The sequence below is a fragment of the Lutra lutra genome, chromosome 2 (assembly GCF_902655055.1).
Source record: "Lutra lutra chromosome 2, mLutLut1.2, whole genome shotgun sequence".
In the NCBI taxonomy this organism is placed as follows: domain Eukaryota; kingdom Metazoa; phylum Chordata; class Mammalia; order Carnivora; family Mustelidae; genus Lutra; species Lutra lutra.
In genome coordinates this window covers 177,581,780-177,594,911 of record NC_062279.1, presented here as the reverse complement: position 1 = coordinate 177,594,911, position 13,132 = coordinate 177,581,780, and the positions used below count along the sequence as shown (strand labels likewise).

Below are 13,132 nucleotides of genomic sequence, written 5' to 3'. Positions count from 1 at the left end.
TGAGTGTGAAATTAATGAAAGCCACAATCTCATCGGAATGCAACACTAAATTCTCATTTGTGCTATCAATACTGGAGGAAATGAGATACTTTTTTCCCTCCCTCTGTATTTCTGCTCTCAGCAGTAACATCAGATTAGACTTTCATAAATGCCAAGGATACACACACACAGAAAGAGAAAGAGAGAGAAAATACCAAATGTATTGGGAAAAGAGCAGCAGCCTCTTGCTTTGTATAAAAGCAAATTATAGAAGCTATCAGTGTTCTCTTTAAGGAAATAATCCTTAGCTTTATTTTCCCCCAAGCTTTCTTCTGTGACTCTAAACAACCACACACTATTAACGTAAAAGATCATAGGGAGAGAGAGCATAGATTTCCAGTCTCGAGGTTTTTATCAGCATATACATTAATTCATTGAAAATCTCCATTTAAATTTTAATTACCCTGGAAACTGAAAGTGCCCTAGATAAGGAAGACACCAAAAGACTGGATCTCAGAGGTTCTGAGATCCAGTGGTGGTGGCTTCCTGAGTCCAAATCACTGGGCACATTCTCCCCGCCAAAAGTAAGATCAACAAGGAGCAAAAATGACACATTTCAAGCATCAGCATTACTAGGAGAGAAAGAATGGTATGAGCTTCAAATTAACTTAAAAAAAAATCCAGATTACAAAAGAGGTCCCTCCACCATCATCATTAGATTTGCTCACTGAAAGGACAGGCAAGTAATGACAGACAAGCAGCAGTGAGCAAGCCTACTACCCAGATTTTGGTTTCCTAATGCCATTCTGCACCAAAAGGTACCAAGGCTCTTTGAAGAAGTGGTTGATTCCTGAGATGACCAGAGAAGGTATAAAGTGAGCTTGGAAGGCCTTAAGCCAAAAGTCAGGAAGAAATTGATTATTTAATCAATTTAATCAAATTGTTTAAGAAATTTAATCAAATTGTTTAAGAAATTGATTAGGAGATGTGATACACACACACACACACACACACAGGAATACTATGCAGCCATCGAAAACCACAAAATTTTGCTATTTGCAATGACATGGATGGAACTAGAGGGTATTATGCTAAGTGAATAAGTCAATCAGAGAATGACAATTATCATATGATCTCTCTAATAAGAGGAATTTGAGAGGCTGGGCAGGTTTTCATGAGGGGAAGGGAGGGAAAAATGAAACAAGATGGGACCAGGGAGGGAGACAAACCATGAGAGTCTCTTAATCTCAGGAAACAAACTGAGGGTTGCTGGAGGGGAGAGGGGTGAGAGGGTTATGGTGGTTGGGTGATGGACATTGGGGAGGGTGAGTGCTGTGAGTTGTGTAAGACTGATGATTCATAGACCTGTATCCCTGAAACAAGTAATACATTATATGTTAATAAAAAAAAAATTGATTGGGGCTGGGGACCTGGGTGGCTCAGTCATTAAGTATCTGCCTTTGGCTCAGGTCATGATCCCAGTGTCCTGGGACTGAGCACTACATTGGGCTTCCTGCTCAGTGGGAAGCCTGTTCATCCCTCTCCCGCTCTCCCTGCTGTGTTCCCTCTTGTGCTCTCTCTCTCTCTGTGTCAAATAAATAAAGTCTTTTAAAAAATTGATTAAGTTGTGTCAGAAAGAGACCAGTGTTAATTTAAGGGGTTCCTACTGGTCCAAACTGGAAGATTTAAAGTATTAAAATAAATAAGGACAGTGATGGATTATAACCCAGTGAATAAGAGTCCACAAGTCTACATGCTAATAATAAATAGATGGGTAAATAAATCTATAAACAAAGGAGAAACAAAATATTTCTTACAGAAGCATACTAAGCACTGTAGGGGGAAAATCTTCATTGTGCAAACATAATTCTAAAAATTTAGGCAAAAATCATCAATATGTACTTAATCTTGGGTGTACAAATTTGATGAGTAACGAGATAATCACACAACCTCAAAGTATCTCCCAATAAATTATTTATTAACAGAACAGAGAGCCCAGAAATCGACCCTCAACTCTATGGTCAACTAATCTTCAAAAAAGCAGAAAAGATTATCCAATGGAAAAAAGACAGTCTCTTCAATGAATGGTGCTGAGAAAATTGGATAGCCACAGGCAGAAGAATGAAACTGGACCATTCTCTTACACCATACACAAAGATAAACTCAAAATGGATGAAAGACGTCAATGTGAGACAGGAATCCATCAAAATCCTAGAGGAGAACATAGGCAGTAACCTCTTCAACAGCGACCACAGCAACTTCTTTCAAGACACGTCTCTAAAGGCAAGGGAAATAAAAGCAAAAATGAACTTTTGGGACTTCATCAAGATATAAAGCTTCTGCACAGCAAAGGAAACAGTAAACAAAACTAAGAGCATACCCACTGAATGGAAGAAGATATTTGCAAATGACATTACAGATGCCTGGAAAATAGTATGGAGGTTCCTCGAGATGTTAAAAATAGAGCTACCCTACTACCCAGCAATTGCACTCCTAGATATTTACCCCCAAAGATACAGATGTAGTGAAAAGAAGGGGCACATGTACCCCAATCCACATAGCATAGCAACAATGCCTACAATAGCCAAAATGTGGAAAAAGCCCAGATGTCCTACAGCAAATGAATGGATGAGGAAGATGTGGTTCATATATATAATGGAATATTACTCAGTTATCAGAAAGGATGAATATCTACCATTTGCGTTGACATGGATAGAACTGGAGAGGATAATGCTAAGCGAGATAAGTCAAGCAGAGAAAGACAATTATCTTATGGTTTCACTCATATGTGGAATATAAGGAATAGTGCAAAGGACCATAGGGGAAGGGAGGGAAAACTGAACTGGAAGAAATCAGAGAGAGAGACAAGCAATGAGAGACTCTGGACTTGGGGAAACAAACTGAGAGTTACAGAGGAAAGGGATAAGGTAACCAGGTGATGTGGGTATTAAGGAGGGCACATGTTGTGATAAGCACTGGGTATTATACACAACTGATGAATTGTTGAACACTACATCAAAAACTAATGATGTACTATATGTTGGCTAATTGAACATAATAAAAAAAACAACAAAATAAAACAAAAAAAAACAAGGAATCTGAAGAAAAATTAAATAAAATAAGAAAAATGACTATACAGTGGAGATACTAGACAATACCATAATAAAGTTATCACAAGTAATATTATTCATAAGGAATAAATGGACATATGCCTTCAGATGTGATACCCCCCAAAAGATACATCACTTACATAATATCCCAGCCAAAAATGTGTAACCTGAATCTAATCATGAGGAAACATCAGAGAAACCCAGATTGAGGAATGTTCTACTAAATAACTGTATTCTTCAAAACGTCAATGGTATGAAAGACCAAAAAACATTGACTAGCATCTCAAAATGATGAATTTGCATATGCTACATATCGGCTCATGACTAATTTTCAGCCTGTGGTTTTCCCTGATGTTTATAATTTACTTTCTTTTCTCTTGATTAATGTGTCAATGTGTCTCAAGTAACCCATAATGTTTCCTAAATTCCAAAATTTTCTCATCTCTTGGTTTGTACCTTTCTTTTTTGTAAAAGTGCATGCTTAATTTTATTTCCTGAAATGATATGAGGAAGGCAAATGCTCCTGAATCTTTGCATGTATGGAAACATTTTTGTTCTATATTTATACTTGATTAGTAGTTTTCCTGGAAGAGATACTCAAATCTGTTCAAAATCATTTTTCCAACAGATGCCCAGTCAAGATAGCAGTTACTATAAAGTTACTATACCTAGTAACTTTAGGTATAGATACACCCCAACTCAATGCATCAAGTAGTATGGGAGATTAAAATGAAAAAGGGTAGGGGCACCTGGGTGGCTCAGTGGGTTAAAGCCTCTGCCTTTGGCTCAGGTCATGATCCTGGAATCCTGGGATGGAGCCCCACATCGGGCTCTCTGCTCAGTGGGGAGCCTGCTTCCTCCTCTCTCTCTGCCTGCCTCTCTGTCTGCTTGTGATCTCTGTCTGTCAAATAAATAAATAAAATCTTTTTAAAAATATATTTTAAAAAAATGAAAGTGTAGATCTTAAAAAAAAAAAAATCAAAAGAAGATATTCACATCAAGGACCAGAAATAGAAATGAAGTGGTAGGTGGGGATAAAGTGACATAGTTCCCACAGCAATAGACTAAAGCCAGACTCATTACTTGAAATGGGGTGAGGCTAGGACTTACCATCTCATGACAGGTACTAGGGGGTGGAGGGGGGATAAACTCATTAGCTGCCTAGAAATACAGCTTATACAAAATATAGCAAGACAGAGCCCTGCCAAAAAGAACCTGAGCCAAGCTACCTCCTGGTTTTGTAACTGGATACAAAACATAACCAGTATCACCAGAGAACAAAAGTCTTAAGTAACCATTTAAGATGTGCTTCTGGACTGAAGTGATGGTGCCAAAAACTACCAGACTGGTCAGTGGAGAGAGAGAAAGAAATGTCCTATTTGAAGTGACCTTGCACACCCTAATTCCAAATGTGTGAAGAAAATGAACTGAATTCAAAGAAGAAGTCAGTATAGGTGAAATGAAAATACCAAGGCAATCTAAAGAAGATTTTGTATCAGACGCCTCTCACACACCACTTCAGATCCTCATGGTGTCACATCTCACATATCCCATTCCCCACTGTGGTGATCAGCTTTACATAGGTTCTGACCAGTTTCAAGCTGGTACAAGCCAACAGGGCTCATGGAAGTCCTGTCCTGCATCTCTTACTCCTGCCCAGTGAGTAGACTAGGTTGACTCAACACTAGATTGATTTGTTTTTTCAAGTACAACTGATGACTTTAAATTTTGCCTTGTTAAAGTCATAAGAACCATGTTCATATCACCATTATCAGTACTTTAGTTTCCCAATTTATCAATTATGTGTGTTAGATAATAAGGGCAAAGTGCAGAATGTTGACATCACTACACAAAAACTGCCATTTCCATACTGAAGTATTGACGAACGTATGCAATTCCAAATCTGGCATATGAAAATAGTTCAGAGCTGTCATTTGAATATGAAGTAAAGCATTTCCCATATGCACGAGCTATTTGTAGTTTTTTTGCCATGAGCTTTGACTTCCTTCTATTTTTTGTATTTTGTTTGTTTTTTGTTGGTTATGCAAAAAAATTCAGCTTCACATATTTCTTTGAACATTTCCAAATACATTGAAAGCAAATTACAATGTGCCAATAAAAAAATGAAGAATGAATTCTACCATCTATCTCCAGGCCCCTTTCAGTGCTGGATTTTTATGATTCTATGGAAACAAATATGATTTTAAACAAACAACAGTTTGTTACCAACCCATGAAATGTTTTTCTCAGTGTATGTCACGTATTTATGCCAGATAATCTCCACAAATCCCTATGACCCTTGTTTAAATATCGGTTTTTTAGATATCTTTTGTCCAAACAAGACACTGAAAAGTGAAAGGTGTCCTAAGAATTATACCAAGGCACTAGTTAAACTGCAGGGGAAACTAAGACATACAGTCACCTTATCTCTGTTTGCCCTCATTGCTGGCTAGGGCTGACTTTTTGGGTCCTCACTAAGAATCCAAAACAACTCTCCAGTCTTACCTCACCCCATTTCCACACTCAATCTGTCTTTATTGGCTCCCAAACATATCTTATGTCTGCTGAGACTACCTCCCCATTTTCTAAGGTAAGTATACCATATGTAATAAAGCATTATATGCCAGGCACTGTTCTAATCTCTGTAAACATATTCCTTATTTTAATCCTCACAATACCCACATAAATTAAGTATAATTACTAACTCATATTTAGAAATGAGGCAACCTCCTTATCCTTTCATTCCCCAGAAGACCTCAGAATCCTCTGACCTCCTAGTAAATATATTTTCTGCTAGTTATTTCCCTATTCACCCATACTACCTTACAGTATTTCGTCTCTCGGTGTGTCATCTTCTCCCCTTTATTATTATTCATAATGTTATATGTTATATATTATTATTCATAATGTTATGTGTTTGTGTCTAATTCTTGAGAGTAGGAGTCCTATGTTTATTATTACTGATTTATTGCTTATTTTTTTAAATTTCATTGTTACTGCTTTGTTGATTTTATATATATCAAAGACATATTTGGACATCTAGTAAACTTCTTTCAAAATATATCCATGTTCCATTGTTTTGGAATGGCCTTAAATTAGATTAGATTTTCTCTGTTCGGGAAAAGCAGTCCATTGCAAAATGTACTCAATTCATTCAGTCCACAGGTATTTATGGACATATATTATGTAGCAAGTACTATGCTAGGCACCCAGGATATGGAAATTTAAAATATAGTCCCTCACAGATCTCTCTGTGGCAGGCTCAGCAGTAAACAGGTTTCTGTGTTAGAGTTATAGTATGTTGTAATGGGGCTTTAGTAGAGCTATAATAAGGGAATTTCAAGAGCTATAGAGGCTATTTAACACTAACTGGGGGGAAACATGGAAGCTTCAAGGAAAGAGGCACATCTGAGTTTAGTTTAAAAGATTGAGTTAAGGGGAGCCTGGGTGGCTCAGTGGGTTAAAGCCTCTGCCTTCAGCTCAGGTCATGATCCCAGGGTCCTGGGATCGAGCCCCACATCGGGCTCTCTGCTCAGCAGGGAGCCTGCTTCCTCCTCTCTCTGTCTCTCTGCCTCCTTGTAATCTCTGTCTGTCAAATAAATAAATAAAATCTTTTTTAAAAAATTGAGTTAACTAAGAGAGAAAAGCATTTCAAGATTTTAAGAAGAGAAATCAGCATGCACCAAAAACAAAGGGGAAAAAAATCAGATTATATAAAAGGGCAAAGTATTGTTAGAGTAACTATATTGATACATATAGGCTCTAAGGATTACCATGTCCAGAGATGAGACTGGAAGAGTAAAACAGAAATCAGGGAAAGCTTTGTAAGTTATGTGTATCATCTGCCTCTTCGGTTCCATCTCCCAACCATGGCTTTGATAAACAGTTCCACATGAACTTTGTTTCATTTTGTTCTGAGAGATACTCCCTGTGAATTTGTGCCATACATCTTTTGCTTTGAGCTCTGGGTTTTCTCCAGCTCCTCAGGGTGGGCCCTGAAAGAAGACCCCTTAGCTTTTAGGCATATGGAGCCTAGAAATGCATGTGTGGTGAGTGGGGGGATAGAGATCTCTTGGGGCGATCCTCACCAAGGGAAAGTGCCCATAAAAAAATGCTTCTCCCTGTTGATGTGGATTTTGAAAGGCGTTTTAGACACTCCTTGGAAGGCCCCAGCAGGATGTGACTCAAAGAAACCCTAGTTGCTCATGGCTGTAATCAATGCACCTTTGAATTGGTTTTATCTCCTTACTTCTTCCACATTCCTCCAGCTCTCCCTCCTGCCCTGAGATCACTTTCCCAACAAACGACCTGCATGCAAGTCCTTATTTCATATTCTGCTTTTGAGAAGAACTCAGGCTCATACAGCAGACTACCCAGTTTGACTTTATATGTAAATGCTACAAAGAGCCATGGTTTGTTTTCAGCAGGAGAGTAACATGATTAGCTTTTCATTTGTATGAGGAAGAAATCCACAGGAAGCTGAGAAACGGAATGGGGGAGAGTTTCTTCATATCTATGGCAACATAAAGTTACTGAAAAAACCCTGGAAGTAAATGGATTTCTTTTAATGAGAAAAAGACAATAATGGCCTTTAAAAATGACTAACCAGATGGCACTTTCTGATTGCATTTTGTGGAAAAGAAAAATGTGCCGGGACTAGCTTTGGCTCTAGGATAAATTATTATGTTGGTAGAGTTTGAGGTTTGGGGGCTCTCCTACTCTTCACCTTTTCCTGTTTTGACATTCTTTTCAGAAACTTTTTAGTAATAACAATGGTGTGCTGGTAAACTACTTTCAGGGAGAGGAACAAAGCCCCAATTTCCAGTGTTAGCCAATTTCTGTTTTAGGAATACTCCCACCACAGCCAATTTCAAACTGCCAAGTGTTTCACAACTGACTCACTAACTTCCTGAATATTTAACAACCCTCTCTCCCCAACACCATTGCCATTTCCACAGGAAAGCCGCTGGCTACTCAACACAGGCAACCAGCACTCCAGTTTCCTCTCTTTCTCAAAATGCTAACTGCCTTTCAGGGCCTTTCCATGAAATCTTTTCAGGAGAGATCCCAGCATCCTGAATTTTGATCCCTTCCCCATCCAACGCTTCTCCTCCCTCCTCTCCAGATAACACCATTTTCTGTCTACAGGGTGTGGTGGGTGCTAGGGTGTATTCACACCCCTCCCCTTCTCCAGGCTGGTACACTGTCCTCAGCTGCTGTGAATGGTGGCTGCAAACTCTTCTCAGCTGCCTCTTCCTCTGAGTAGACGATAACTCCCTCAGATGAATGGGAGCCACTTTATCCAGGAGACAGCAGGGGGTAAGGGCAGCCGACCACTGACATGACACAGGACCTCACAGTGACCTACCAGGACTAATAACTCATCTTAATAAGACCTAATGAACAAGAAGATCGGCATATAATAAGACACACTGCTCCAGAGTGTGGGCGATAAATCCCACAAAGAGCCAAGAACTTTCAACTCCTGGTGAATTATTTAGGAGTCTGGTGGACTAAGGCATGTTGGAACCTCCTCTCAAAAGGAAAAGACAAATTATTTTGCTCCTTCTACCTCTAAGAAAGAAGCAGAGTTCTTGGTAAACCTCCTCAGGTGTTAAAGGGCACCTCCATTTATCACGTGGCACAGAAGCTCGCTTGTTTGGGGCAGGGCTCACACAAAGACCAGCTACAGGCTGAAATACGAGCAACCCTGAAGTGTGGTTCCTACAACCCAGCAGATTCCATGTTCTTTGAGTATCTTTAGGGAAGAAGGGCCTTCTGTCAGAATCTTTAGGCAACCACAACAACAGAGACACAGCACCAATCCCTAGGGCTCTGGATCAGGACCAAGACCATGCCATACCATGTACCATATTGTCCAGAACCTACCACCTGACAGGTCTTCAGAACAGCATCTTGAAGGTACAGATGATGCATCAGCTTGGAGATGACAGCCTGTGGGAAGGGGTATCCTTCTTCAGGATGCCACTTACACCTTAAGCCAGGGGTTATTCTATGGTGCTATATTGCCAATAGCTAGAATTTATGGGTCCAGGAACAAATGGGAAGATGTAAGGATGGTCCCATTCACCATTACTCCTAGGTACCCAGCTGGGGAATTCCTACCACTTGAGGTGTGATTAGTTTCAAGTTCTTGGTCCCAGAAGGGAATACTTCCACCAAGTAACACAGTGAGAGGCTCACTAAACTTAGAGCTACCATTGACATAGTTTCGCCATGACAGTACTCTAGTTAGTATAAAAAGAAGTTACTGTTCTGGCAGAAAGATTTGACCCTGGTTGTCTCAAAGAGATAGAACTGCTGCTACATATTAGGGACAGACAAAAATACATCTGGTTCTCAGGAGCATCTCTTGGTACTCACTTGGTTTTAAATGTAAGTGGTCAGGTACAGCAACCATTGCTTGACAAAGACGTAGTGATCAGAGGCTCAGACTCCACAAGGACTTAAAATATGTGCCACCCAACCAAGCAAACTACCTAGAACAGCAGAAGAGGTAGGAGGAGGGGGTCTGAAATGGATGATAAAAGAGGGACAAAATAAATACCAGTTATCACTTCAAGACCAACGATAGTGGGGGGGTTATAACTTATCCCATGAACTCTTCCACTCGCTGTGGCCAGTTTGTGCCTGGATGGAATACACTTCATGGAAGAGGCAAGTAAATCTGAACAAGGCAAGAGGTAGACTATAGTGGAAGCTCCCAGGCTCCTTTTCACCAGGCTGGCTGACCCATTTCCCCCTGCAGCCCCGACATTGTGAGTATTAGCTGCTCGAACCTCACAGCTTTTCTTTTCTCTGGATAAATGTCTCAGCAGAATGGATGACGCCTTGACACACACACATAAAATATGCCTACTAGGACAGCCAATGGCCAGTGACAGACTGACACCGGCATGGCATACTAAATGCCAGCCCCTTCCTGCAAGGTGGGAACAAACCCACGATGCAATTTGCATGTATTCTGAGCTGGTCTCTGGCCAAGATCTCTCCCTTGCTGAGTTTTCTTCCCCTGCCCTAACCTGCTTCCCTTACCCCTTTCTTCTGAGACTACTCCCTCAATAAATCACTTTTCACAAGAACTGAATCTCAGGTTCTGCTCCTAACGACTTCAACCTCAGCCTAATAGATCGCTGAAGCAGGAGAATGGGGAAAATAATGGAAAGAATTTCAGGCAGCGGATCAAAATAAAGACCAAAACGTGTGGGGACAAATTTTTTTTTTCACTGTCCTTTAAATCCCACTGGGAAGTTGTCAGCTTCTATCATGCAAAATAAGTTAATATCCAGCTTGCAAATGTGCTGAGGATTCAAGAAACAGTATTGTTAGAAAGCTACCTAAGGTAATTTCTGTCACAGGTAGCCATTCAATAAAGGGTTGCTCTGATTACCAATACGAATAATATTCTTTGAAATAATTGTCTTAAAAAGCGTGTTGTGACTAGCAGAACCGGGACAGTCAGAGCAGCCTTGCTGAAAGGCTTGCTGAGAGAGAGTCTGCCCTGCTCTGCATGCAGAGAGCTTTTCTATCATTGTTCTCTTCAAATGTGAAATGAGTTCCACGTCACTGACTGCAGAGCCCCTGAGGTGATTGGCTTGCGAGGGAGGAGGAGGCGGGAGAGGGACAGCGAAGGAAGAAGCTGTGGGAATGATCATTGCCACTCTGTAACTCATTGTGTTCTCTATTTTCTTTTGTTTTTGAGTCAAAGTAGGCAAGCAGAAGGGAAAAATAAAGCAATGTATGTCTGGGGGACGCTCCTCTGTGTGTCAGATGGCTCCGCTCAAATCAGATGTGGCATGCACCTTTTGAAAATGACACAATTAGCGCCCTGCTATGATGATGGCAGATAACTAACAGACAGACTCATACAGCAGTTAGTTAGTAATAAATTGTTTACCACCTGTAATGTCATTTGAGGTCTGTGAAGTGCTGGTGTTAGAATAATAGAATCAGGTAAAAAGCTCTAGGCCTGGGGCGCCTGGGTGACTCAGTGAGTTAAAGCCTCTGCCTTAGGCTCAGGTCATGATCCCAGGTCCTGGGATCGAGCCCCACATCGGGCTCTCAGCTCAGCGGGGAGCCTGCTTCCCCCTCTCTCTCTCTCTGCCTGCCTCTCTGCCTACTTGTGATCTCTGTCTGTCAAATAAATAAATAAAAATCTTAAAAAAAAAAAAAGAAAAAAGCTCTAGGCCTTAGAAAAGGTGATGGCAGCCACAAATCAAAAGGAATGAATACTGGGGCGCCTGGGTGGCTCAGTGGGTTAAGCCGCTGCCTTCGGCTCAGGTCATGATCCCAGGTCCTGGGTTCGAGCCCCGCATCGGGCTTTCTGCTCAGCGGGGAGCCTGCTTCCTCCTCTCTCTCTCTGCCTGCCTCTCTGCCTACTTGTGATTTCTCTCTGTCAAATAAATAAATAAAATCTTTAAAAAAAAAAAAAGCAATGAATACTGAAAAAAATAAAATGAAATAAAATAAATAAGAGAAAATGAACCTGGAAAGACAGGGAAAAACAAGGACAGGCAGAATAAATGTTATGAAATATGATCACTATTAAAGTGGTTTCCTAATTCAAGTAGCATGACCTAGTGTGACTTAAATTGCATAAAATAAAAATTAAATCTTATCAAAGTTCTTGAGTAATGGTGTGGCAGACACTGTTGCTTTTTATCCAACAGTTATTTCCAAACCCATGCCCCGTGCTCCCTTCCCCCAGAGAGGCAAGGCCATACATATTCACATTCCCAGCCTCTTGGCATAACAAGCAGTGGCCATGAGACCCTCTTGCCACTAATGAAATGGAAAACAGAACGTCTAGATAGAAGTCCTGGTAGAAGGGGCATACCTGTATAGAATGTTCTTTTTTGCTATGCTTCTTTTTCTGTTTTTGACTCTGGCTTGGCTTTAAGCTACGGTAGTCATCGAGAACCCATGAGGGAAAGACACAAATAAGCTAAGGACAAGAAAGCAGAACAGGAGGAAATGGATTATTCACCCTATTATCAAGCCGTCAAACTAACTGAGCACCACACCAGCCTTTTGTGGACTTCTTAACTGATATAACAAATGTCTGAGTCTTTTAAGCCACGTCTAGTAGTCTGCTTTGTGGCTTAGAGCGGAACCCATTCCATATATTTACAAATAATACCCTGATTGGTGTTGAGAGGTGTAGCAAGTCAATCCAGGCTATTAGTAAAGGAGAGAAAGAGTCCGCCTCTGCCTGGGAGAGGCAGGCCAGGCTTTTAGGATCACAGGTGTTGTACAGGAATGCTCAGACACAAGGTGCATGGGTGACTGGCCGAGCTCACAGGTTTAGAGCCAAGAGCCAGGCTGGCAAACACAAGGCCAAGTCGTCACAGGAGGTTAAGACTGCAGAATCCAAGACAAAGACGGAGCTCGGAGCCAAGGCCAAGATTGAATCACAGAGGAAATGGTCTCAGGAAAACAGGTTTGTGTGGCAGAGGCTAAGCCAAGTTCAAAGGCAGCAGCTGAGATTTCCCAAAGGAAAGGAGTTCAGCCAACAAAACTTGCAGTACCATAATAGCTTTTAAGGAGTGGCCCAGGGCTTTCAAGCAGCCCTTAAAAGACATTATGTGAGGGGAACAAGATTTCTGTAAGATTTACAGAATTCAGATGTCCTGCCCCTGTCCCCGAGTAAGCTCTGAGTATTTGTAATACTCATTCTTAAAATACATATATTATAAGTATATAAGTATAACCATACTTATGTAAGTATATTCTTACAAGTATATTATAATACTTATAATAGTAATTTATTTCCTCTGAGGACAAAAATCATGCTTTATTTGTCTTTGTGTCTCACTGGCTATCAGAGTACCCTGCAATGACTGATTCTATTGGGACCAATGACGGGGTCACTAAGAGGTCTCTAAGAGGGGCCATTTTGGCATGAACATCATTTTGAGTTAAAAGTAATCAAAACCCAGTAGATAAGGAAAAGCTCTCTTCCCGATCTTCAATTGCCTAAATTAAATTGGAAAGGAGAGCCTATACCAGGAAGAAAGTTATTA

General features: G+C 40.6%; 1 long non-coding RNA gene across 1 annotated transcript in view; it reads left to right on the top strand.

Annotated features, from left to right (window-relative positions):
- Nucleotides 1-4,458, top strand: part of LOC125094361 (uncharacterized) — a 29,648-nt gene extending 25,190 nt beyond the window's left edge. The window contains exon 3 of the long non-coding RNA XR_007125481.1: nt 4,443-4,458. This is a non-coding gene — a long non-coding RNA (uncharacterized LOC125094361). The remainder of the gene's footprint in view (nt 1-4,442) is intronic.
- The last annotated feature ends 8,674 nt before the right edge of the window (nt 4,459-13,132 follow it).